Source organism: Callorhinus ursinus, unplaced genomic scaffold (assembly GCF_003265705.2).
Source record: "Callorhinus ursinus isolate GAN/ISIS: 27379988/994484 unplaced genomic scaffold, GSC_fseal_2.0 scaffold58, whole genome shotgun sequence".
Classification (NCBI taxonomy): Eukaryota; Metazoa; Chordata; class Mammalia; order Carnivora; family Otariidae; genus Callorhinus; species Callorhinus ursinus.
In genome coordinates this window covers 7,616,837-7,629,578 of record NW_027397120.1, presented here as the reverse complement: position 1 = coordinate 7,629,578, position 12,742 = coordinate 7,616,837, and the positions used below count along the sequence as shown (strand labels likewise).

The 12,742-nt window shown below is 43.3% G+C and overlaps 1 protein-coding gene across 2 annotated transcripts in view; it reads left to right on the top strand.

The window, feature by feature from the left end:
* Positions 1 to 3,497: 3,497 nt before the first annotated feature.
* ZRANB1 (zinc finger RANBP2-type containing 1) overlaps positions 3,498 to 12,742 on the top strand; it is a 65,909-nt gene continuing 56,664 nt past the window's right edge. Inside the window, exon 1 of one of the 2 annotated variants that reach the window (XM_025880093.2) lies at positions 3,498 to 3,911. The gene's annotated coding sequence lies outside the window, so the exon portion shown is untranslated. The remainder of the gene's footprint in view (positions 3,912 to 12,742) is intronic. The other variant, XM_073884718.1, reaches the window with a different exon arrangement.

Genomic DNA, 12,742 nt, shown 5'->3' with positions numbered 1-12,742 from the left:
CTTCACAGAAGCACAGATGCCCGACAGACCCTAAGCAAGCTGGACCTGTTGTCCTTTCCTTCAGCAGAGTACCTTTCATTTTCCTTATTTGGAAATGTCATCTCCCCTAGGTGGCCTCTGAGGTCTGGCCCCCCTGTTCTGGGTCTGACTCCGGACTTCTCTACCTTGTTGGAGAAAGTGGTTCCTTGTTGCTCTTCTTTCTCCACTCTTCTTGGTTTGCTTCCTCCCAACCTTCGTCCCGACATCCCTCAGTTCTCCTCCAGCTTCCTGGCCCGGCCCTGAGCAGGTGACCTGCGCCTGCTGCCTGCAGGAGGAGAAAGGCTATGGAGTCTGCTCTATCACCTCCCTCCGATCAGAATCTCCCCGCACCACTATTTTTTCACGGCGTCTTTCCTTTCGTTTCTGAGAAAGTATGGGCCCTTCTGCCTGCCCAGACAAAGCACTGTGTTCTGGGTCACCTCCCTACTGGATTTGAATCACTTTTTTCCTTCTTTACCTTCTCTGTTTACAAAAGTACACAGATACACTCATTCTTTAAAAAAATATGTAAAAGAAAACAAAACCTTTCCCTTATTCTTGTTACTCCCTGGGTCTATTATTATATCTCCTGCCTTCTTTACATTGGCAAACGTCTTGGACTGGTAGCCTATAATCTCACTGCTTCAATGCCCACACATGCCTTCAGCTTTTGAAATCTGGCTTCTTTCTCCACCATCCCACTGCGAATGGTTCTCTAGAAGGTCACTAAGCCTCTTGTTTGTCAAACCCAGTGACCTTTTCTCTGTTCTAATTCTGAAGTCTCTAGAATCGGACATTGTTTATTACCATGTTCTTGAGGCTTACTGCTGCTCGGGCTTTGAGAACACTTTTTTTTTTTTTTTTTTTAATCTCCTGTCTTTTCGACCAGTCTTTTCTCCTCCTTTAGAGTTGTTTCCTATTCCTGTGACTGTAGTAGTCACTTCTACATAGATAAGCCCCTGATGTTTATTTTTCAGCTCTGGCTTATCACATTTCAGACCGGCATTTCCCCTGCTTGCACACATTTCCTCCTGAGCCCAGGATCTGGACATACCTGATCCCCTCTTCTCTAGTTCCTCTCCCGTGTTTCACACTGTTAACCATCCCACTATCAGCCAGAATTCTCAGACTTTTGGTTCTTTTGCTTCAGATTCAGACACTGGCAAACCCTGACCCTTCTCCTGCCACCTTAGTTCATGTCTGTCCCTCCTTTCCATTCCGACAGCTACTTTGGTTTGGGGTTCTTATTTCTTAATTGGTTTCTTTGTCCCTGTTGCTAGTTCTACCCTAGTTTGTCCCACAGACATTCCAAGGTTATATAGCTCCAGTACTGGCACTTTCCTGCTCACAAACCTTTCCATGGCTTTGAACTAGTAAAGAAATTAAGTATAGATGCATCATTTGGCATTCAAGACCTTCGCAACGAGTGAAATGGAGATTTTATTTTCTACGGGTTATTTGGGAAACACCCGGAAGCCAAAACAGACTGTAAACAAAACTATACTGTCCCTACACTTTAGTACAAGAGTTCTAATAAAAATAAAAAGAACTTTATTTTTTTTTAAATAGTGCATACTTTTTTCCAGCTTTAACATAGAGTCATTTTGGGATTTGCTCTTCCTCTCAATTACAAGGTAATTTTCATTTGAATTTACTTAGCACATTCCACCTCATATTGTAATTATGGTTATTTTTGTCTTGCTCTCTTTCCTACGCTGTAGTCCCTCAGACACAGATTGTGTCTTACTCATCTTTGTCTACTTATTGTTCCTTGGCACATGGTGCAAGTCTAACGTGAGTGAAGAGTTCATAAGCCTTGCCCCAACAAGATCCCCTTAACAAAATCAACTACAACTCAAACTAAACAAAAACACCGAATTCTGCCTTTCTTCTTTCTCCGCTCTTCTTGGTTTGTGAAGAGTGATAACACTCCTAGGAGACGTGGTTTGCAGCTGAGGTCCAGGAAGGGGAAGCTGGAGGTACTCAGAGGCTCTTAAAATACTTTCAAAGCGAAATGTTGGTTGAACCATTTGTTCTTACATAGTAATGTGCTGTTTAATTTAATCTACAGTTGTGTTAATTATATGTTTGAGAATATGTGTTAAGTTTTGTAGGCAAATGACTGTTGCCATTTAAACTCAATTTATTGACAAGTCTTTGACCAAATAATGTTCTGGGAAGATGGGGATTGTTGAAAATCTCTGTCACAGGAATGGCTGTGAGGATAAAGTATACCAACATTATGAAAGGTCGTTGGTGAGGGGTAGCTCTACAAGGTTATTATTCTTTAGTGGCCATAGTAAGGCTATACACATATCCTTAACTTTTTATGAAAATAATACCATGAAGAGTTTTACTAAATGAAGTCTCCCAGTTTCACAAATCCAATTAAACTCTCAATAATCCTTCCTATTGAAGCTGAGGTGTCCAGTACAACTGCTAATGACCTTTGACAGTGCTATAGTTCTTCCACAGATAACTTAAAGAGGTCTACAACTTTTAAAGAGTTGCTGCACTTTATGGTCTTCCAGATTCTTGAAATACAAATTTGAAGTATGAAAAACTCAAGGCCAAGTCCCACTAAGAAAAACAAAGCTCTCCAGCTGGAAAAATTTGACACACGGGCTTTTATAGCACAAGGCTAAATGACTTAACTATTTGGCCATATTTAAAGTAAAAGAAGAAATACACAAAATACATCACCACAGAACATACTCTGAGACTTGGGCTCTGGGAACTCTCCTGGCAGTACTTTTTCCAGGGTTGTAATTTAGCCTCTGCCTTAAATTTACAATTTACAGAAAAGGTAATACTTGCTACAGAAAAGGCAACCATAAGAGACCTAGGAGACAGTAGAAGAGAGCGGAAAGCAAAGTCTCCACGGCTTAGATTTAAAAAAATTTTTATTTTGCGATAGAACAGGCATAGAATTCCACGGCTTCATCGTGCATATTTGTACGTATGTAACATACAAACATATACACACACACATAGAAATGGATAGCCGCCTCGAAGGCAGGGTTTACGTAAAACAACAGACATTGTAAAAAAACAGATCTGTAAAACCCTAAACATTGATCTTCCCCGATGTCTTATAAAGAGTTTGTATTACAGCGAGGCAGAATCTGTCACTGAGTAACTCGGGAGCTCTGAGACCCAGGGTTGGGCTTGGAAGTCGGGCGAATCGGTAGCACAGACAGGGCAGTGGGAGCCGGCCAGCCACGGGGCCGCCCCCGGCGCGTCGCCTGCGTCCCCCTGCCCCGAGTACGTCGCACCGCTCTGTCGCCTCTCGGCGTGCCCCGCAAGGCGCCCAGGGCCCGCAGCCCCGCGGGCGGCAGCCTCACAATCGGAGCCGGGCGCGGGCATGACGTCACCTCTCCGCGGCCCGCCTCCTGCGCCCGGAAAGAGGCGGCCGTCCATTGGCTGCGTCGCTGGCGGCCTCCGGGCCAATGACAGGGCGGTGAGCGGCGGGGTCCGGCCTTGACGTTGTGCCGCTCACCGTGGGGTTTATTTGGCTCCGGGGCCCCTCGCCGACGCCATTAGGAGCCGCAGCGCCCGAGGCCGACCCCCCACCACTCTTTCCCCTCTCCCTCCCGAGCGCACCCCGCCTCCGCGCCTGCTCTCCGCCCCCTCTGCCCCCTCCCCCCCGCCCCCGGTAGCCGGGAGCCGCGCGCGGGCCCGCGGAGACCATGTCCTGACTGAGGGGAGAGGGCGGAGGCGGCAGCAGCGGGACGGGCGGCGGCACGGAGGGAGGCGGAGAGGGGCCGGGCTCGGCTCGTCGCCGCGGGCTGCTCGGGGAGTCGCCGCCGCCGCCGCTGCCGCCGCCGCCGCCGCCGGGCGCTGAGCATCGGACGGGGAGAAGGAGCAGGAGCTGGAGGAGCTGCCGCCGCCAGGTAACTGGGCCCCGGGAGGGCGCCCCCACTGCAGGCCCCTCGCGGCCCCCTCTGCGGCCTGCTCGGCCCCTCGCCCCGTGGAGGTGCCCGGGTCTCCGGGGCCGCCCGCCCGCGCCCCCTGGGGCGGTGTCGCGGGCGAGGGGAGGCGACGCGGGGCGAGGGGGCTCGGTCGGCCGCCGCCGCGCTCCCATCTTGGGCTTTCTCCGTGCGGGGACAGGCCCGGGGCTCTGGGAGGGTGGGTCCGCCGCGCTTGTTTACCGACCATCGAACAGCCGCGGCTGGACGCGCTGCCTACCTTGCCACCTCTCTTCCGCCAGATTCCCCCCTCCCGCCCCCCAACTTCTTTTCCTGCCACCTACGGGCGGGTGAGTGGGGCTTCGCTCCTACTCTGCAATAGGCCGTAATACTTGGTTCCATCTCCACAAGTTGGTGCTGGTCTCCAAACTTGTATTTCGGCCCTTTAGCCGCTTCCTCTCTGCCTCCCAAGGTGGCCTCCGGTTGGTGCCATTTCTACGAAAATAGAGGTGGGGGGCGACGGGGCTGGGCTGGGGAGGAGCAGTTGGAACTAGGGGAAGGAGGAGTTGGAACTAGGGGAAGGATTGTCTGCCCCTCGCTCGCAATAACAATTGTTCAGTGCAAGTATCTTGTTTTTTTCTCCGCAGTGGTTTGGTATGGGTTATTTCACAGACAAAAGGACTGTAATGAATACTTGGCGTTAAGCGCAAGGGACAGGCAGTTTGGGTTCACCCTGGAAGTTTGAACCGGCCCATTATCTTTGAGATACACTGGTGTTTTGAAACACTGTGGCTGAGAATTTTGAGTTTCTGTCGATTGAGTCTCCTTTTCCATTAACTCCATAGACTACTACCAGGTTCAGGGCCATCCTCTCTACTCTCTATTTTGGTCTCTTTGCTCACGGTATGGTTTATGGTATTGTCAATACATTTAACGTACGAGAATATTGGTTTCGGACTACGGTTGAGAAACCCTCCAGTCTTGGAAACCTTATATAATGAGTGGTTCTTCTCCTTGTGGTCTTTTAGTTGACTTTATCACTTGTGCGACCTCAAGGGTACCCCTGTTTTGATCAGACATGGACGACTCTGTACAAATCATACGCCAGGGGAAACCATAAAAAATTTTGATCTTGGTTTGTGCCAAGGGCCTTGGAAAAGTCACATAAACTGTGTTTGTGAAAAATAAAGCTGAATCTCGTCTCCTGGTTATTATTAATTAAATGAGGTAATTCTAAGATATGCATTCACTTACTTATACTAAAATTTCATGACATTGGTTTTTTTGGGCTATTAGGGAAACTAAGAGGACAGTACTGACACATTTTAATCTTTGGGGGGGATAGTTGAATGCCATGAGGGATTTTTATTTCTGTTAATGTTTCAACACCTTTTATTAATGCTTCAGAACATTGAGACACTCAGAGCATTGAGACACTCATTTAGTTACTCTTGAAATATGCCTGGGTTAGTATGATGAACTCATTCTTGGTTGTGTATTTTCAACTTATGGCCCCAATCCGCCTCTGTACAGTGATAAGGGTTACGGCATATCACATTTAAGGGCTCAGGGTTAAAACAGTTATGGAACTCTCCATCCAGTTGTACAATATTTGAGGTAAATTGCCTGCTATGTGTAATTGATATAGTGAGGGCTGTTCAATGTGCTTTACACTTACATTGCTTTTATAATAAGTGGAAACTTTAAATGGGAGTTGGAAAAGTAGAGCACTTAGGTTTTTATTTCACTTGGTTAAGTTTTATTATTTGAGCATTGCTGCTGCCTCCCTTCTCCCCCAGTAATAAACTCTTAGGCCTGGGTTTGAACGCATTTTCTCCCAGTGATGTGCAGTCTCATTTGGAATATTTGTGCTTGCTTATGCTTTGGGTTAATAATATCTTGAACATTTTAACACTCTCATCCCCTCACTCACAACATAAAAACTTCCAGAACACTCGTTACATGCAAAGTAAGGTTTAAGCTTCTTGGTGTGGTGGTGAAGTTTCTTTGTAACCTGGCCCGGATCCACTTCAGTCTTAACTCTTTTTTTCTTCCCTTTGTGGATTCTTAGTTCTAGCCAAACTAACTTGTTTGTTGCTGCTGTGAAGTCCCTCCTCTTGGCCTTTCTTTGTGCCTTTTTTTCTGTTTGAAACCCTCTTCCGCAGTATTCTTGGATATTCTCTTTACTTTGGGCCCAGTTGAGTCCTGTCTCTTGAGAAGCCTTTTGGACTACAACCTCAAGGGATCTATTCACTTCTTTTTCTATTCACTTCTTTTTTTGTGGGGGACTTTTTTTTTTTCTTAGCATATGCTAGGCTGGATTTCAATATATCTTTTTATGTTTTTATTCTACTTCCCAATTAGATTTTAAGACCTCTGAGAAATGGGTATGAATTCTTTTTCTGTGAAGACCGTGTATTCAGCACTGAAATATGGATACATGATCTGACAAAGTATTTTTGGTTATAGAATTGTTCTAGGATATGCTGTTCATAGTCTTCTAAGTAGTGAGGTTTCTGGGATTTTGATGATTTATGAAATAAAATATTTGAAGTTATGTCTGTCTCAAATTTTTTTTGTCAGTATGTTTATTTCTATTATTAGTGTGGTTTTCTTCCTGTAGAGAGTGCGCAATGATTTGGTAATGATCATGTATCATTCAGATAAAAATAAGTACTGCATTTCTGTAGTTTACTTCAGATTTGAGCCTCGTGCAGTTACTTGGGTTTGAGTTTGGCACCAGTAATGCTAAGGGGGAGGTCATTCCATATTTGTATACAGGTAGCATTTAGCATCATGAGAAGGAGAAAATCATCTGTAGTCTGTTTGCATCCTTCACCTCAGATGTTGGCAGTGTGTGACATTGATCATGAGGCGGATGAGACACAGGAGAATGTGTGATTCACTGTTACCTGTCAACACTGTTGGAAGAAAACACAAACAAGCCGGTCCATAGTATTTTTGTACACCGAGGATAACATGTATAATTATATAGTACATGGGTGGGTGCTGATGTAGTCGGAAAATGTTTCTGTTGTGTGTATGAGTAGGAGGCTTGGTATTTTATGGATACGTAGTCTCTTAGCAGTAAACAATCTTGATTTATCCAGTGCATGTATGTGGAAACTTGTCCTCTTCTTCCAGTTCATCAAAATATTTTTTCCTTGTAATTGATTTTTTTTTTTTTAGAAGGTAGCTTCAGAAACCTTTTTAGCATAATCGAAGCTGAAGTTAGTCTGTTAACAAACTTTCCAAACATATTAAGCATTTTTACTTAGGCTATTTGCATTTGGAAAAGGCACTTCCGTGGAGTTGATAACCGGTAATTTTACCATTTGAGAAATCTGGATCAGTAAGCATTCTTTGCTTTCTGGGAGGGTGGTATTTTGGTTAAGATGCAATTTTTGACAAGAGCCATCAGTTTGGGGCGCCCGGGTGGCTCAGTTGGTTAAGCGTCTGCCTTCTGCTCAGGTCATCATCCCAGGATCCTGGGATCTGGTCTCACATCGGGCTCCCTGCTCAGTGGGGAGTCTGCTTCTCCCTCTCCCTCTGCCCCCCCACTTGTGTTCACGCACTCTTTCTCTCTCTCGCTCTCAAATAAATAAAATCTTTAAAAACTTTTTTTTTGAATTTTTGAATTTTAAAATGGATGTTGGTCAGGTAAATTGAATATAAAGTTGATAATTTTTCAGCTGCCTAGTGAATTTAACTTTTCAGTAATGAAAAAACTAATTTCCTTTATAGTTCCTATATTGAGGGCAGGCTGTCTCACTCTCTCCTTAATCAACACAACATAATTTTGGCTTTTCACCATTTGGTAAGTCAAAATTTTATGTGGCTTGAATGCACGTAAATAAAAGAATATTTGCGGGTGCCTGGGTGGCTCAGATGGTTAAGCATCTGCCTTTGGCTCAGGTCATGATCCCAGAGTCCTGGGATCGAGTCCCGCATCGGGCTCCCTGCTCCTTGGGAGCCTGCTTCTCCCTCTGCTTCTCTCTCTCTCTCTCTCCCTCTGTCTCTCATGAATAAATAAATGAATAAAATCTTTAAAAAAAAATATTTGCGTGCATAAAGCTTGTGGGAATCAGTTGCATATCTTTCCACTTTTTTTCTTAATTTTAAAGTAACAGTTTCATTGAAGTTTATTTCATATACCATGAAATTTTTTTTTTTTTAAAGATTTTATTTATTTGAGAGAGAGAAGTGCGTGTGTGAGCCAGGGGGTGGGAGTGAGGGGCAAAAGCAGAGGTAGAAGCAGGCTCCCAGCTGAGCAGGGAACCCCACCTGGGGCTTGATCCCAGGATTCTGGGATCATGAACTGAGCCGAAGGCAGACACTTAACCAACTGAGCCAGCCACCCAGGTGCCCCGAAATTCACCCTTTTAAGAAGTATATAATTCATTAGTTTTTAGTGATTTCACAAAGTTGTGTAGCCATCACCACTACCCAGAACATTTCATCACCCCAAAAACTGTACCCATCAGCCAGTCATTCCCTCTTTTGCCTCAGTTCCTGGGAACCACTAATTTTTCTGTCTCTATGGTTTTGCCTGTTTTGTACATTTCATATAAGTGGAATCAATCATACAATATGACCTCTTTTATGTCTGGCTTCATTCACTTAACATAATGTTTTCAAGGTTTATCGTGTTGTAACTAACATGTATTGGTACTCTTTTTATGGCTGAATAATTAATATTGTGTGGATATACCGCATTTTGTTTTGTGTTTATCCATTCATTGATTGATGGACATTTAGGTTGTTTCCACTTTTTGGCTGTTACGAAGTATGCTGCTATGAATAACTGTGTACAAGTGTCTGGTGGACATAAGTTTTCATTTCGCTTGGGTATATACCTGGGAATGCTGGGTCATATGGTAACTGTTAAATTGCAGCAATACACTTTGATTGGAGTTCTGAAGGGAAGACATCATTTCTGTGATTCTTAACAATAACACTTCTAAATCCTTTGCTTTTTTTTGGTCAGGGTGGGTAATATGTTATTAAAAATTTTTATTATAAAAACTCGTTTTTTGGTGTTTTGTGAAGCTAAAGTTTGTTTTCACATGGGAACTACAGTAATTTGCAGTTTTTGACTAATTTTGTTTTGAAATGCTATCCATTCAGTAAATACCAGTAGAATATTTCGTTGCTTTTTATTGCCTAAATGATGAGTAAGTGACTGTTGCAGAGGAGACACTGTTTATAGAGACATAAAGGTGAATTTTTCTACAGGCAGTCATTGGAAACAAACCATAATTCACAAAACTAAGTACTATGAAGTGGTAAGGAAGTGACTGAATTAGTACAGGTTAGGTATAGGTCAGGAAGGGCTTTATAGAGATGGGAACATTTAAGCTGGTCCTTGCAGAAGTACTACATTTCTGAAACTGGGTAAGATGGGGGTTGGGAAGGGGCAAGCGTCCTGTGCAGGAGCGAACCTGTGTGTGAGGGGTATGGAGACGTGAAGATGACGTGTCCTGTGGACGGACCAGCAGAGGCTTCAGGATAGCTAAAGCATGTGGGTGAGGTCGGCAAGGCGCTCCTATCCAGTCCTCGCCTCACCTTCCCCAGAGCTAGTATTGTGGGACTCGGAATTAGAAAGGTGGAGAGATCCTCTTCAGTATGGATCATCTTCACAGACAGGAAGAGAGAATTCTGTCTCCCCACTCCATCTCTGTCTCTCTTTGTGTGTATGGTGGGATATATGGGGGATATTTATTAAGTTGAAAATCTGAAGGCATTGTTTTTATATAAATTCATCCAGCAGATTAATTTTTGGGCACTTACTGTGTGTTCTGAAGTTAAGATTTTCAAAAAGTAGATTATATAAAACACTGTTACAAAGGCTACTGAAATTAAAACATTTAATAATGACCTAGTCACTGTTCAAAAAGCAACCATACTGGATGTTGAGATACCCAGGTGAACAAGACTTGTATTTACATTCCTGTATGGAGAGGCAGTCTAGGAGCAAACAAGGGGAAAAACCAGATAGTGGTTAAGTGCCATGTAGATAACGCAAGCAGGGTGATTTGGTGGATGTGACTGAGTGGTCAGGGAAAATCTTTCTTTGGAGGTGGTGTTTAAACCTAGATCTCAGTGACGACAGCTGGCCATATGAAAATCTGGGGATAGAGCATTCAAGGCAGAAGAGATTTCAAATATAAAACTCTTAACGTGAGATCGAGCTTGCTGGTAAAAGGGAACAGAATGAATTCCATTTTTTATGTAGAGATTTTTAAGAAGGGCTGGTTTTAATTTTATTCTGAGTGGATTGGGAAGCCATTAGAGGATTTTAAATCCTTGTGTTGTGATGGGGTTCACATTTCTAAAGAATCCATCTGGCTTCTATGTAAGGGTGGTGGATAGATTAGAAAGCAGTGAGAAGAGTGGGGAGCTTTGCAGTAATCCACAGGAGAGCTGACGGTGCCTGGGACTAGGGGTTCACACCTAGGGGATTCTGGAGGAAAGTCAAGATTCTGGGACTTGTTTTGGAGGTAGTGTCAGTGTCAGTGCTTTGTGGTAGCTAGAGACAGTGACTACAGTCAGCCTGTCTTGTCACCTAATATTCATGTTTTATTCTAGGGAAATGCTTTTGTAATCCTGGAAGGCTCTGGTACACTAGTGAGAAAAAACCAGAGTCAGAATTCGGGGTTTATTTCTTAAAGCTTTGTGACCCTGGGCAAGTCATTTTACTTTCCCTGGAGCCCTGGATTCCTTGTCATTAAAATGAATATACTTGTACCTCAGGAAGATTCTAGAGTATCTTAAGGGAGAATACCTGAGGGTTCTTAGGATTAAGGGAAATAACGTAAGTGTTCTGTGGCCTAAAGCTCCATACGTAATTTAAGGTGGTGTTATTTCAAGCTGGCAATTGTTGGTAGTATTAATTATGGGATGTGGATCTTGAGGTTATTAGTTTTAGTACCTACTTAAAGACAGGTGTGGCATTATTAGCATAATTTTTTTCAGTGAAGACCTTTGGGTCTTAATCATTTGGCCAATATCTGAGATTCAGTAAGAGGTGGAGAGGGACTTGAATTTGCATCTAAGAAGTGCAGTACATTTTCCTGTATATGGGAGAAATAAATATAAACATCAAGAGACGGAACTGATCTTTCCATAGTAGATTAAAGTAGATTTCACCTTAACACTTTGGTGAAAGGCACTAGTAAATCACTAAAGGAAAATATTGTAGGATATTCTTGAAGTGCGTGTTTGTGTTTCTGTGACTGAGCAGATACTTAAAAGACCTGTCAGGAAGGGCCTTTGATACCCCGTTTAGGATTTTTAACTTTGGTAGGATGCCCTTGAAAATTTCAGAGCTGCAGAACAGCAACATCAGATTTTTTTTCTTTTCCTTGTTTTTTTTTTTTTTTTTTAAGATTTTATTTGTGCGCGCGCGAGAGAGAAGCAAGCTCCCTGCTAAGCAGGGAGCCCGATGGAGGGCTCCATCCCAGGACCTTGGGATTATGACCTGAGCTGAAGGCAGATGCTTAACTGATTGAGCCACCCAGGCGCCCCTCTTTTCCTTCTTTTTTGACCGCTCTGGTAGAGATGTGGAGTAAGAAGGTAGGAAAACCAGTTATAAAAATAGTTGAGGAAAGAAATGATGAGCTAGGGCTTGATACGGATGGAAAGAAGGGCTAATTCTTGAGAAAGGCTTAGGGTATAAGAGGCAGATTTATTCTCTGATAAAAGGACTCTTTTATACCTATTTCATGGTTTTTATCAGGATAAAAATAATGTATGTGAAAGTACTTTGTAAATAGTAAGATTTATTGTGTGATGTGGATATATATAAATAACAAATATATATTCTCCCCAGAACTGTTTGAAAATCAGTTGCAGACATGATACCCCTTTATCCTTAAATATTTCAGTGTATAGTTCCTAAAAATATTGGGCTTTCTCCTACATAACCGCAATATAACGATCAAAACAGGAAATTAACATTGTATGATATTATGTTATTCTTAATAAGAGTCTACAGATCTTTTTTTTTTAAGATGCAGGTTTTATTATTTTTGTATTTTTAAGTAATATCTACACCCAACATGGGGCTCGAATTTACAACCCCAAGATCAAGAGTTGCATGCTCTACCAACTGAGCTAGCCAGGTGCCCCAAGATTCTATAAATCTTACTCAAATTTGGCACTTACTCCATTAATGTTCTTTATAAAGGCAAAAGAAAATCTCAGATTATGTGTTGCAGTCTTTTGCCATTTTTTAAAAAAGATTTTGTCAGGGAGTGCACACAAGCAGGGGGAACTGCAGGCAGAGGGAGAAGCAGGCTCCTTGCTTCTCCTTGCGGATGTGGGACTTGGTCTCAGGACCCTGGGATCATGACCTGAGCCGAAGGCAGATGCTTAACGGACTGAGCCACCCAGGCGCCTCCAAAGGGTGATTTTCTAATCCAGTTACTTTTTGCATTCATTAGTTGGATTTTTACTGTAAGGAGGAGCTTTCTCTTATTTACTTATTTGTGTGTTTATCGGTGTCTGTGTAGACTTACAGATTTTTATTTTAGTCAGTGTTTTAAAATCTTTATTGTCGGGGTGCCTGGGTGGCTCAGTCTGTTAAGTGCCTGACCCTTGGTTTCAGCTCAGGTCGTGATCTCAGGGTTCCTGGGATCAAGCCCCGCCTCTGGTCGGCTCTGTGCTCAGCGTGGAGTGTGGTTGAGGGATTCTTACCCCCTCCATGTCCCTCCCGCTCTGCTCCTCCTCCCCTGCTTGTTCTCTCTTTCCTCTAAAATAAATAAAATCTTAAAAAAATAAAAAAAAAATTGTCATTGTTTATGGTGATGCTCAAG